The following is a 13,581-nucleotide window of genomic DNA, read 5'->3' as shown; positions in this document are numbered from 1 at the left end:
ATGACAAAAGGTCTCATAATTGCATGATTTAAATGGCTATTCATAAATTCGTTAAAGCAAAATGTATACAAGCACACACATACAGATCCATACAGAAAGAGATAGACACTAAAGTAAAGCAAAACTAAGAAAAGTTTGTATAAAAAAAAAATTAAAAAAAAAAAACAAAGTGTAACACCAAACATATCCCAAAACTCTATACGTAGAAGGGAACAAGGTGTGAATAACTAACTACACAAATAGAAGAAGAAGAAGAAGAAGCAGAAGGAGAAGAAAAAGCGAAGCCATAAGAAATTGTGCGGAGGTGTCCATAACCCCACCAACACATCACAGCACATTACGAGCGTCCATTGTAAACGTGTTTGTATATTTAACTAAATTGCTTAGTATCATCACTAGTACAATTAATAAATGTCATATCATATATAAATTTTCGTAAACATTGTTAAGTAAGAAATTTCAATTTTTAAATAAGAAATTTTTGCATCAGAATTTCTTCTGCAATTTAACTAAGAGTTGCTTTGTTTTTTTATTTTACTTAATATCATTGCGTTTTCTTTTCTCTTCTTTTGTTTTTATTTATTTTTTTATTTTATTTATTTTTATTTTTTTTTTTGTTTTCTCTTTTTTGTCTCTTTTATTTTAATTTTTTGTTTTTGCTTTTTTTTTTTTTTTTTTTGTATTTTATTTTATTTATTTGATATTACCTAAAACAGGTGCTTTGTTGATAGCGCGCCTAGATTCGTCTGCTATGTCTGGTTATTTGTATCTTGTAATCGATCTAGCAGGTGGTAATGTAAATTGTCCACACTTCCATCTACTCCCATACAGTTACGGGTATACATAAATATTGCCTGTGTGTTTCATCATCTTTATAGTTTTTGTGTATAATAATGTTGTGCAGCAGCAACAGCAACAGCAACAGCAACAGCAACAGCAGGTTAAAAGGACATTATTATACAAACATAGATCAATTATTTTGGTATGTTAAGAATATCACCATATATACTGATATTACGTATATAAAATAAAATACATATGTATCGTGAAAATTGCACAAAGTTATATGACAAAGGGCTGCAAATAGCAATTATAATAACAAGGACAATTTTTTTTTCTTTTTTTTCCTGTTAATATGCTTTATTGTAATGGTACAAAAGTGACAAAAAAAAAAAAAGAAAAAAAAGCAATAATAAAAAGGAAGAAGTCATTGTATACGATTAAGGTGATGTGGTTCGCAAAAGGTGTTGCTTTCCAAGGGTCAAGCCGTTAATAAGAAATGTTATCTAAGTCTTGGGCATCGTTTCCATCCATTCATCTATGATACATTCACATATATTGCTAAACAATTTCTGCCATTTATGTCACAATAAGCGCACTCTCACTTCCCACGTTATAATTATTTGCGAATTTTTTTTAGTGAAGAAGCAAACTAGTATGCCTAATATGCTTATGTTCCGAGTAATCGCTTTCTGTTTTGATGATTCTAGAAACGGCTTTGCATTAATCGGCAAAAAAGTCATCAAAGAGCGAACGTTTGTCGTTCGTGCTTTGGAAGCCTACATCAGATAATGCGCGAATCAACAAATTTCCATCAAAATTTGCAAAAAACCTAAATGTTCTTAATAATTTAATCTCTTTAAATTCTGTCAAATCCAAATCTCCTTAATATACACACACATCTTGACCAAGCTATATCTAAGTCAACTGACAATATTGAAAAGTTCGTATGATTCGCAAGTTTGAACTAAGTACGCGCATTATTATCGGGTGGCCAGCTTTTGCTTGCTTGCATCGGTTTAAGAGTGCATTGCCCAACTCGGAAGTAGATCGGCTGCGAATGTGCTTTCATGCTTACTTTTTCTCTTACTTGTTTGTTTTCAATCAATATTTTTTGCGCATTTTAAAAGTAAATTCCCAATGTTAAGCATAAGATTTAATTTTAAGAATTTTAATTTTTTATTAGTGTAAATAGATTAACAAATATTTACTTTTATCCATTCTATAAAATTTTGCGGCTTATACGTGAATGGATTTATATGGGTTTTTTTTTCACAATTTTATTTACGTCAAATTCACGTATGCCCTGAATAACTGACTCGAACTAACTCTTTAGTCTATGCAGGGCAGAGTATTGAAATTCGAAAGCGTAGTGCCCTATATTTAAATACTGCTTTGATTGATCGTAACATTACAGTTTCCATTAACTGATAATAGATGCAACAAAAAAAAGATCAAAGAACTTCTTCTTATATTCACGATCTTCTACTTCATCGCACACTGCGTACAATCAATCATTTGCTTTATATGCTTTATATCTATGCAGTAATTACGTTACTTAATAGTAATCATCTCTTTTTATATTGTGGAAAAGATGCGTAGCTGTAATGATTTCAATCGTATATTTATTAAACTACAGCATAGTGTCATATACTTAAACATATGACATTTTTGCAATATTAGTGTAGAGATCTTTTCACCCGCTTAATGTAGCAATGTAACGCATCTGGGTTAGAATGCCATTGTCAACGCATATGGGAGTAAGGCACTAACAACAAGATCCAACTATAAACAATCAACATAATTTTATCATCTGTTTTATGCCAAGGCTTTCAAAACAGCGTAAGCCTTAACAATTTTTATACATATATATAGTTTTCTCTGTATGCGGCCTTAAAAGCTAACAACGAAGAATGAAAGAAAAACTTGGGTATGGCAATTGTTGTGTTAAAGGTGGCGATGTTACGCAGATTCATAGTAAATATTACGATTGCAGCACAAACAAAGTCAAAGCAAAACAAAACGAAAATTTTGTACTTGACGTAGGCACGCTTGCTTCAAGGATCGGCTGTTACCTCTTTTGAACCAATACATATCAAAAATTGAAAGCCAACAGCAACCTAACGAAACAAGCAAATTGTCAACAATTGGCCTTTGAAAGCAAAGCGCTTTAAAACCGTTTAGAATTAAATGCGCACTCGAATATGTGTACGGAAGCAGCGAAACGATGCGAAGAGCCAGGCATTCTTAAATCTTCGATTGAGTACAAAACCAGAAATTAGAATTATAATAGCAGTTGAAAAGCCTTTGGGAATTACATATAACTCCCGCTCTGCCCCCTACCTTTTTCTATTTGCTGCTTCACTTTTCTTTTCCTTTCTCTATTCCTTAATACATGTGTACAAATATATATATTTTTTGTTTTTTTTGTTTTTTTTTTGTTTCAATTTTCTCTTATGGTCTAAGGTTACTTTGATGGTCGTCAATTGATAGCCAGATTTGTGGGCAATTATCATTTTAATAATTGCCAACAATCTTCACGATACCTACAGTATTAATGTATGTAAGGCAAACGAACGCAGCATGCCATAGCAAGCTATGTATAAACAAAAGACTATCATCCAGTAGTAGATTTGCTTGGACTTTTGGGCATTTATTCTCTTTACAGCGAAATCCGAATCGAATAGTTTCTCTGCGGCTATATATATATATTTGTTTTTCCTCTTTTTTTTATTATTTATTTATTTATTTTTGTTTTTTGTGTTGTTTTGTTTTTTTTTTTGTTTTTTTTTTTTTTAGACCATCGGGCACCGCTCATAACCAGTAGCTTAAATTGTAATAAATTTATTACCGATTTCATTTATTTATTTATTTATATATTTATTTTTATTTTTATTTTTTTTTTTTTTTTTTTGTTCATCTGTTCCAGTTGATTTTTTGTTTATTTTTTACTTTTAAAACTTTACTTTTAACTCTACACCTAACCCCCGCCCGCCATGGTTATTAGTACTATTATTCTTATTATTAACGTAATATTGACTATTTTAAGTACGTATGCATGTATTATGTATGATAGCTGAAGGAATCGAACCCCCCACTGTCATTGAAATTGTAATAAATTTTCAAGTGTTGTTTTTATGGCTTATAGATCGACAATTACATACAGCGTTAACAGTTGTCCGGAATTAAATCAAAGTCACAGACAGTGGTGGGAAATTAATTGAAGCGATTTTATAAAATTTATAAGTCGAGTCAAAGATTTGTTTTTTTTTTTATTTTTTAATTTTGCTTATATCTCTTAAAAACATGTATAAATCAAAAAAAAAAGTTTTCGAGTCTGAAGGAAGAGTTTAAGCAAATGTTGACTTTACAATTAAAGTTTGGTTACATTGTAAAAAGAATAAATTAGCATGAATTGCTTAATCCTATATCATTACAAAATTTTTTTTTTTTTTTTTTTGTATGACCAGCCGCCACTCGGGGAATATCTCCTATGGTGATCAGGAATAATTTTTTGTAAGAGTCGAGCGAAGGAATTAGATTAGAATTCATACAATGTGAAAGAAAGTCGAATGCGACTTAATAAAAACGTCTGATTAGAAACAAATGTTGTTCTTTAACTTTAAGAGCTTTTTTCCTTCATCGATCCTTTAGATAGCCATTGTTAATATTTTTAATCACTCTAAACATATATACATTTTTTATTCTTTGCCGAAGTGTTTGGATGGACCCTAACTATGAGACTTCAAAAAAGCCAGTAGAATAAACTTGTGCACGTTACGTAACTCTGCGCAATGGATATGATATTATTATTATAGAAAATTTTACTTAATTTATTATTATTATTATTTGTATTATAAATTTAGCCCGAGAATAAATTCTAAGACTAAAGTCTTAAAGCACTAGCATCTAAAGGCTTTCGGCTCTACCGTACTTGAGATTTGAACCCACGACCATTGAGTTGCTAGTCGGGACTCTTGCCCACTCGGCCACTCAAGCGGATTTACTTAATTTAATATTCCAATAGATCGACGGACACTGATAAGGTTGCGCTCATTAGTCGAAACATTCAGGAAATCGAAACAGCTTAAGAAAATACTTCATTTAAATGTAACTCGAAATATATATGAGATTTCAGCAATCGATTTGAAAGTTTTTATGAGTTTCGCATGACCAGGATTGACAAGCTGTAGCGTATAAGTGTCTGTGATATAGCTATTATCTGAACATCATATTTAGTGGAATTTACTCGGTTTTGGTCACTGATTTTTGATTTATGGTATACCCATCGATACTATTGCCTCGTACCTTCAGATATCAGAATAATGGCTGACATTACATTCGATGTTACAATCAATTGCTTCCTAACATAATCGAGTTGCAATCGCGATATTTAAACAGACATAAATGTAAAAGCAATGTAATAGAGAAAACTACTCGTTTCATGCAGCATGCAATGGAATCAGTTTCCTCCTTTTAAATAAATAGCAAATCGAATAAAAACTTTACAAAACAATATAAAATGAAAATCATATCAAATATTAATGTAAACTTGAATTCAATTCGTTAAAAATTCTTATTTTTAAGCGTATTCTTGAATTGAGTTCCAGTACATCTATAGTTAATTTTACTGTTACTTTTTCTATCCTCTATTCTCTCACTTTTAGGCAAACAAAACAAAAAAAAAATTTTTTTATTTGGAGGCATTTCCATTTTTATGCAATTTTGTAATTTAGTTTGATCTCTTGAAAAGATTCCATCCAATAGCAATGAAGATTCGACAATAGGATAACTATTATAGAAGAATTGATTTGCATTTTTTTGGTCATGCTGGAATCATGGCAAAACAAATCGCCATAATTTGCATTTCAAAGTGAATTTATTTCAATTTTATTTGATATTAATTGCGTACAACTATAAAAAGGCTACGACTGCTAAGTTTGTCTAGTTTTGCTATTCTCTACTAGCGGTGGTAGGGATTCGCATAGATATGGACAAACGTAAGATAACCCTGGTCAGAGACACACACAAGAGAAAAAGGCGCATGCATGCATGCATGCATATATATATATATATATATATATATGCGTATGATAGGCAAAAGCGTTTCACATACAATAGCTGCTGAATGCTTTAAAAAAAAAAAAAAAAAAAAAAAAAAAAAAGAAAGAAGAAAAACGATGGCCTGCAGCTGCTGTTTTAAAAATCTAGAGCTCATGCTGTTACATACGTATGGCTAAAGCTTTGTCTTTTCAATAAGTTGGACTTTCAGCAAACGGTAGCAAAGTCTTTTCTTGCAATAGTTTTGGCCTAAAGGAATTTGTTGTGTTGATATTGTGAGCATTTCTTGTAATCCACGCTGATGGCGCCTTGCAACACAACGCAACTCAACAAGCGCACTATGTATATTACTTTGTATGGTAAAACCCGTAAATGCACCCGCGTCTTACCGCTCGCAAAGATTCTAAACCAATAAAAGAGTCTGTAACAAACAATAAAAACAATTACAACTGATATTACAATCAATTTGCAACAAATAAGGCACCGTTTCGTAATTCTTTGTGGTGGAAATAGAAAAAATAAGCCAAAAAGAATATTAAAAAACAATACGAAAAATAAAAAAAATAAAAAAAGCAAAAGGAAAAGAAAACGAATAGAGAAACAGACATTTGTGCATATGTAAAACGGCAGACAAATCTGGCAGCACTGTTTTGTCACATTTACTTAATTTCTTATTGCCGCTAAAAAGTCTATTGTTGTTGCTATTGTTATTTTTTTTTTTGTTCAGTTATTTCCTCCTACAAAAAGCTTTGTCAATGAAATTAACCAAAAACTCTCATGAGTTTGTGAATGTGTGTAGTTGTGTTTCTTTTCGTTTATATGTCTGTTTGTAAATATGCTGCCATGTTGTCTATTTCAATTAAAACGATACGATTCGGACAAGAATGTGTCGTTTTAACCTTTTATGGCTATATATATATATATATATATATATATATATATATATATATATATCTGTATATAAGTCAGAAACAAACAACCAGTCGCATTTCAATTCTGTTAACTTCTTTTTAAGTAGCTGAGGATCGTTTTCAAACATTTAACGCTTTAGCAAAGGTGAGTAATTCTTAACATATTTACCACAAGTTAACAACATTTGCTGTTGACAATTAACCGCGAGCAGCAATTTTGTACATACTTCAGCAGCAATTCCCGGATCATTTGCTCAAAGATATATGATGCCAATTTTTAAATTATTACTTTGACAAGCAAAGCGGCAGACACACATCACTACATTTATAATTTCACATTTTGCAAAACTTTTAATTATCTTATCAGTTTAGTCAATGAATGCTAACAACTTGGCGGTTCTATCAGAAAATCGTTGCCTAATATGCCCCAAGAGCAGAATTGACAGTAAGTACATATATCTTTATATAGATGAATTAGATCTTAATATGAACTTCTCTACCTTATCTTTAATTTCCAATTTCCAATTCAAACAGAACAAGTTAAAATTTTGTACACAGTCAACGCCGACCAATTAAGTTCCCTACATTAATTTGCCTAAACGCTATGAAACGTTGCTCTGCACGAATTTCTATCATGAAATGTTAAACAATAGACTTTGTTGGCATATGACAGCCTATTTTTTTTTTTTTTTTTTTTATAAGAATGTTTTTATGAGAATGTGCTCTCAATCAATTAAAATATTGCAGATATATTCGGACATGGGAAAATACAGAAAAATTTCCACCCGATTTTTCCCGAGAAATATGATATTAAAAATTTGAAAATATTTTCCATATAACGCATAATTTAATATAGAGCGCTAGGTTTGAATCCATTTTCAAGAGCGTGCGTACATTGTGCAGATATCACATAGAAATTTATGCATAAATACATCGATCCATAACATGATTCCGGGAATTGATCGGTATTCTCATAGGTCGATATATGTCACAAGCCTTTCTCGAGTTGTGCTTGCCCTAAGTACGGTTTATATTCTACCCTTGATGACAACGTCTAATTTGTAATATCTTATGATGGAAATAGATTGTATATATATATATATATATATATATATATATATGTAGCTTAGTAAGTTTGCTATACAAAGATATACTTTTCGGATCCTCACTCATATAGGATTTCTCATGAAAACTAAACTTTTATATGAAAATAAGTTCTAATGTTTGCCATTTTATGATGAAAATAAATAAAGTTAGACGGAAATATTACTTTGTATAGTATTTGATTGTTGTTCTTGCCCGATTAGAATTTTTTTTAAACATTTTCCCTACGTCCGTTTGCCAGAGTTAAGAATAAATTGATCTCAGCGTGCAAATTATATTTTACTAATGCATCATTAAAGTTGGATATGAAGTTTCTCATTGGAAAGAGTTTTCCTTCATAACGGATTAACTGCTTGATTGAAATGTCTTTTTAACTTGTTGCTTGAGTAAAAATTCAAATTGCAGGATATCATAAAGCGCGCAATGTCAATGACATTTGCTTATTTCAAGAGTAAAGTCAAAAGTCTGTAAATTATTAAGTTTTTAGTTAACTCTAATGCAAAAAGATGGTGGTGCCCACCTGCTCCTTTGTTATATAAAATAAAACGTTACGACTTGAAAAGCAACCACTGAATCTCCATTATCTCTGTAAGAACATTGCTTTAAAACAAAAAAAAAAAAAAAAATAAAATATAAAAATTTCACCCCATAGTCAGTTATGAGTGGAAAAACGTCCAACAGACTTACTTACTATTCTAGCCTGCATGTGTCAATCTTGTCGAATTAAATTCTCTCAACCAACAGCTTTCTCTATACTTGCATAGAAGCGCAATATTATTTCATTTTATTTCATTTATTTATATATATATTTTTTCTATATTTTCTTCTTGGGCTAAATATGTACAAATACTTTTGTGGCGGGTAATTTTCATTTAAACTAACAAGCACTATAGTATAGGTATGCCGCTTGACACGCGTCACAAGACGCGCATAACCATGCACGATCGCAAGCGCGCATTTTTCTCCTCAAAATAAGGGCACGTGATCGGTATTATTCATGTTGTTTGCATATCATTTGTTATTATTGTTGCTTTTGCTATTACTTGTCTTCCAACTGTTTTTTTTTTTTTTTTTTTGTTTAAGTTGTGTCGTCTCTCAAACTGTCATGGTTCAGAGCTCCTGATTGTGCAGGGGTCGTTTGTTTTTTTTTTTTTTTCTTATATTTAAAAGTGAAGAAGAGAAATTTTTTGGTTTTTAATTGAGTAACGGATACACCTTCTGTCCCATCATACATCAACATTACATTACATTTTATCAGTTAGAAAAAAAATGTTAATATAGACAACGAATTTAAACATATTTTTGCTTTTGTAACATTTCTATGAAATTAAATGAAAGAAAGTAATCCAGAAATTTTAATGCTAAATAACTTGCTTCATACTACACTTGAAATCATTATCAATGCAATTCGTTTCCTTCGGTCTATATAATTAAGATTACTCTTAAGCGGCTCTAACCTTTTTATCTCATGGCATTGAACACATATTATGATTTTAATTTTATAAATTGTCTTCTTATAGTCTACAGTACTTATGATGCTTGATATATTAAGTTTATGCGGACGTTTGTAGCATAAAGATGGGCCTAAGACACACTTACTCATAATAATAATCGATTCAGAATCATTTTCTGAATCGACTTAAACATGTCTGTCCGTCTGGCTACGAATGTGTAGCGTGTTTTTTTTTTGTTTCAACCTATAGATCGCAGTTTCTGTCTTCTGATGTTTTCTTCAGAAATTTACTTTACTGACGAATTTTGGCTTAAGGACGAACGTTATTGAAAACGAATAGGATTGATCAGCGAAATTTCCTTTCAAATGTTTAGATCATACAGATTCGGGTTTAAAGTGCATTCCCCTACAATGTGCATTTTGATTAGCTTTGGGCATTTCAGGACAAAAATAGATAAAAAATAACAAATTCTCGACACAAAAAGCCAAGTTTAGTAAATTTAAACTACATAGAGTTTCAGGTTTTGGCGTCTCTTCCATATAAAGATTCCATTAAAAACATTACACGTTTCCACAACAGTATTGTATTAAGCGAAGGCTATTTAATAATCGCCCTCGTCCGACTCCGAAGTTTATATAATTTTTAAAATAATCTTTTCCGAACAAAAATTTCTTATTTAAATGAATCCGTGAGTTCATTATTTGCAAAATGTGGATAAAAAGGGAACTAAATATTCATTAGCTTAACTGCTTCCTGTCAAGTAAAAAGTTCATAATGTTTCTCATCAAAATTCAAACATAATTTCACTTTTTTAAGCCAAATATATTCAATTTTGATCGATAATCTTTTGGAATTTTTGCAGTAAAACGGTTAGACTAGAACCGAACAACTTTTGTAATTGCGGGCAGAAGAGCTGAGCTCCACTGTTTTTTTAGCCAGAATTTTTAAAAACCACGTTTGTAATCAACTTTACAATATTCTGCAGAGAGTAAAACTAATGGTAAACGGTTGGGATAGGGTTCAGATATCATACGGCGGAGGCATCAAAATTTCGCATATACTCTTTACATTTTTGTCGAGTCATGAAAAATGTGTTCGGTTAGGTCACACCAGTGGTGTGGTAGTGGAAAACACTGAACTTTCCTACTAATTGAGTTATTTGATAGCTTTTAACGATATTGTCTGTCTTGAATAATTTTCTTATCTTTCGAAACTATTTCAGTATCTATAAAGCGCATACTTAGAGGTCATACTTAACCTGCTTGTAAATCTACTCTTTTTGCATGCAACTCAATATACTTGCGTTGAATTTCAGATTTATGTACGCAATAAGGATTACGTAGATAGAGATGTAACCTCTCCCTCTGAAAGTACTATGTTTAAGCTCATGCCAGCGATAAAAGTTATCCCACTAGCAGCTTTAAATAGATCAATATACTGAAAATATCCTATTTATGGGAAACGTAAGTTTTTGTGTTTAATCACCGCGATAGCACTGTTGGCAGAGACGGACAGATTTGTTTACGATCTCCAAACCAAAAAGTAATCTTATGCATAGTAAGCGAACCATTTGCGTCGGCATTAATGCTAAATATCCATTTTAGATTATTATAACTAGCTCCAGCTAAACAAGACCTTAACTTAAGTCAGCTAAAACAACTGATGCAATTGACTGCATCAAAAATAGAGAACGCGGCATGTTAAAAATCTTGATATCGCTATGATTTCTCAGCACGATGACATTCGGGACCTTTGGACAAAATTCGCTTAGCAACATTGTCAGCACTGAAGTTGAATATGCTACTTACTCTGCCTGCTGTATTCATTAATTATTATCCCTTCTCATTTTAACACTGATTTAATCGGTAACTAATATTTTTTTTTACGATTTCTCTTAAAAAGTGACCAGAAGCGTATTCGCACTGTTAGTGTGCAAAAGATCGTCTAAAAGGCAGATCAATTGTTTTGATATATATTCGCTATGTACCTACCACTAGATAGAAAAGGGACAGTAACGCGATGTGATGGACGTTTTTCAAAACCCACCACTCCTGATAAATAGGGTTATTCTAAAAACGCGATAGAACCTCAAATGCAGCTGCCGTAGGAAACACTATTTAGATGACCGACTGACAAATGCATTTTAAACAATATTATTATAAGTTGACCCTTTTTATTTTTTGCTATAAAAAAGATGATAACTTGCTATGGAAAATATGCCTTTCGGCAAAATCCCGGTTTGAATTCTTTTACGGGTACCATAACTGTAGTAGTAGTAGTAGTATTAGTAGTGATAATAATAATTATGTCATACTATAAGTGAAATTTATTCCGCTTATTTAGCGGCATTGGTTCATGCCGCTGAAATCTTGATTACTTTTTTCAGAGCTTTTAACATATACCGATTCGGAAGAACTTTCCCCACTCTCTGTGGAGAGAAACTTATTTGCATTCTGGTAACATTTGCGCCAAAGTGTTATGAATATTCAAACCTTGTTTTCTCGCATTCTTCGCGAATCCTGTGTCCGTTACCTGTGATTTATATAAAATTGACAAAATCAAAGCAAATGAAATACCAATTGTCATTCACGGTCTCTAAATAATGACATATTATTTAACTCGAAAGTGTAATTGAAACAAAATTTGAGACTTAATGGAGCCGAGGAAGACAAGTAATGAAGCAATCACTTTAAAAGGAACGTCGGGCAAATAAAATTCCTTTATGCAAAAAATTATTCAACGATTCGTATTCCTGATCATTGTCTTTCAGCTCATTGCTAATTATTGCTACACTTGAGCAACATCGAGAATAAGGAAAATCGGGAAAAATCAGGAAAAATCATAATTTTTTAAATTTTTTTCCCCTATTTTTTTTTGACTGGAAATATGACAAGCAAACTGGAAAATTTATTTTCCAAATGAATTGCTATGCAAGTATTTTTAAAATGTGTTTAATTGATTGGAATGATATCTTATGAGGAAAAATCACCTTTTCAAACTTTCAATTCAATTCAAACGTCAAACGTAGGAGTGGCCGAACTACCAAGCTAATGTCCGCAGGTTCAAATCCTAAACGCGGTAAACTTTATTGTGATCGCAGTTATAGTGAGTGCTCAGTCGGTAAAGCGCATAACACTTATCAATTGGACACGTGCCCATTCGATTGCAGCGACCTCCCTTTAGATCTTTCTCTTTCTTCACTTGTTTCTGACCCGCACCGCATTACAAGGATTAATAGGAAACATTTTCTGAGTATTCGGTCATGTAACCTTCTTCTACGGGACCAGCGTGAATAAGGGAATCGTTTAAGTCGTATCTGCCTGTGTCACTTTTGTGAAAGAAAATTCTTTTAGACGACCAGATTTCCTTACGAATATATTCTTATCATACTACTACTCAGATAAATTCCAAAATCATTTAAAACGGTTCAAGATTTCTCCAGAATCAAGATTTCTCCAGAATTTTGGGCTCCATCTTCGTAAAATTTTTAGTTTCTTTTTCTTCGTAGGAAAGTACTCGATTCGTTGCGATACGAAAGCAAAGATTTTTAGAAGATATTTATCGAAAACTGCACAGCCTTCAATTTGGTTTTAACAAATTTGTGAAGAGAAATGTTTTCTCTAACTTAATGCTTTTGCTTTTATAGGTAAGAACCTATATAATACTAATCAGTCTTATCATTTTTATACCCACGATGAAATGGGGGGCGAGATATACTCAGTTTGTGATAATGTTTGCAGAATCTAATAGGAAGCTTCACAGATGCAATAATGCATATATTCGTGAACAGTCGTGAACAGCGTGTTGTTGATACTCACATGATTCCAAAAATTAAAATATTGGCTTTAAAGTCGGCAGAAACATTGAACATTCTCGCACGCACTTTGGGATGGAAAATGAGACAAACCGGATGAAGGGCAGGCCTACCGTAAAGCTTAAGCTGAAAGCATCTTTGCTTGCCAAAGCAAAAACTTACGAAATTTTTTCTCTTTAGCCATAAATTACGAAAAATAAACGGTTGAAATGTTCTAAATTCAGTTTATGGAAGCCTTTACTTTAATGTAAAAAATCCATGTCCATACAACATTTTTTATTTTTTTCACTTTTTTGACGTTTCTCACTTGTTACTCATAAGATAAACGAGACAGATTGCTGCAAATTATTCTCTTTATTCGTTACCTGAAAAAACCTGATTAAAACCTATATAGTCGCTTAATTAAAACTTCCAAAACTCGTTAATACTGATCAAATAATAATAACAACCAATGTCA

Source organism: Glossina fuscipes, unplaced genomic scaffold (genome assembly GCF_014805625.2).
Source record: "Glossina fuscipes isolate IAEA_lab_2018 unplaced genomic scaffold, Yale_Gfus_2 1, whole genome shotgun sequence".
In the NCBI taxonomy this organism is placed as follows: Eukaryota; Metazoa; Arthropoda; class Insecta; order Diptera; family Glossinidae; genus Glossina; species Glossina fuscipes.
Note: the sequence above shows the minus strand (reverse complement) of the source record.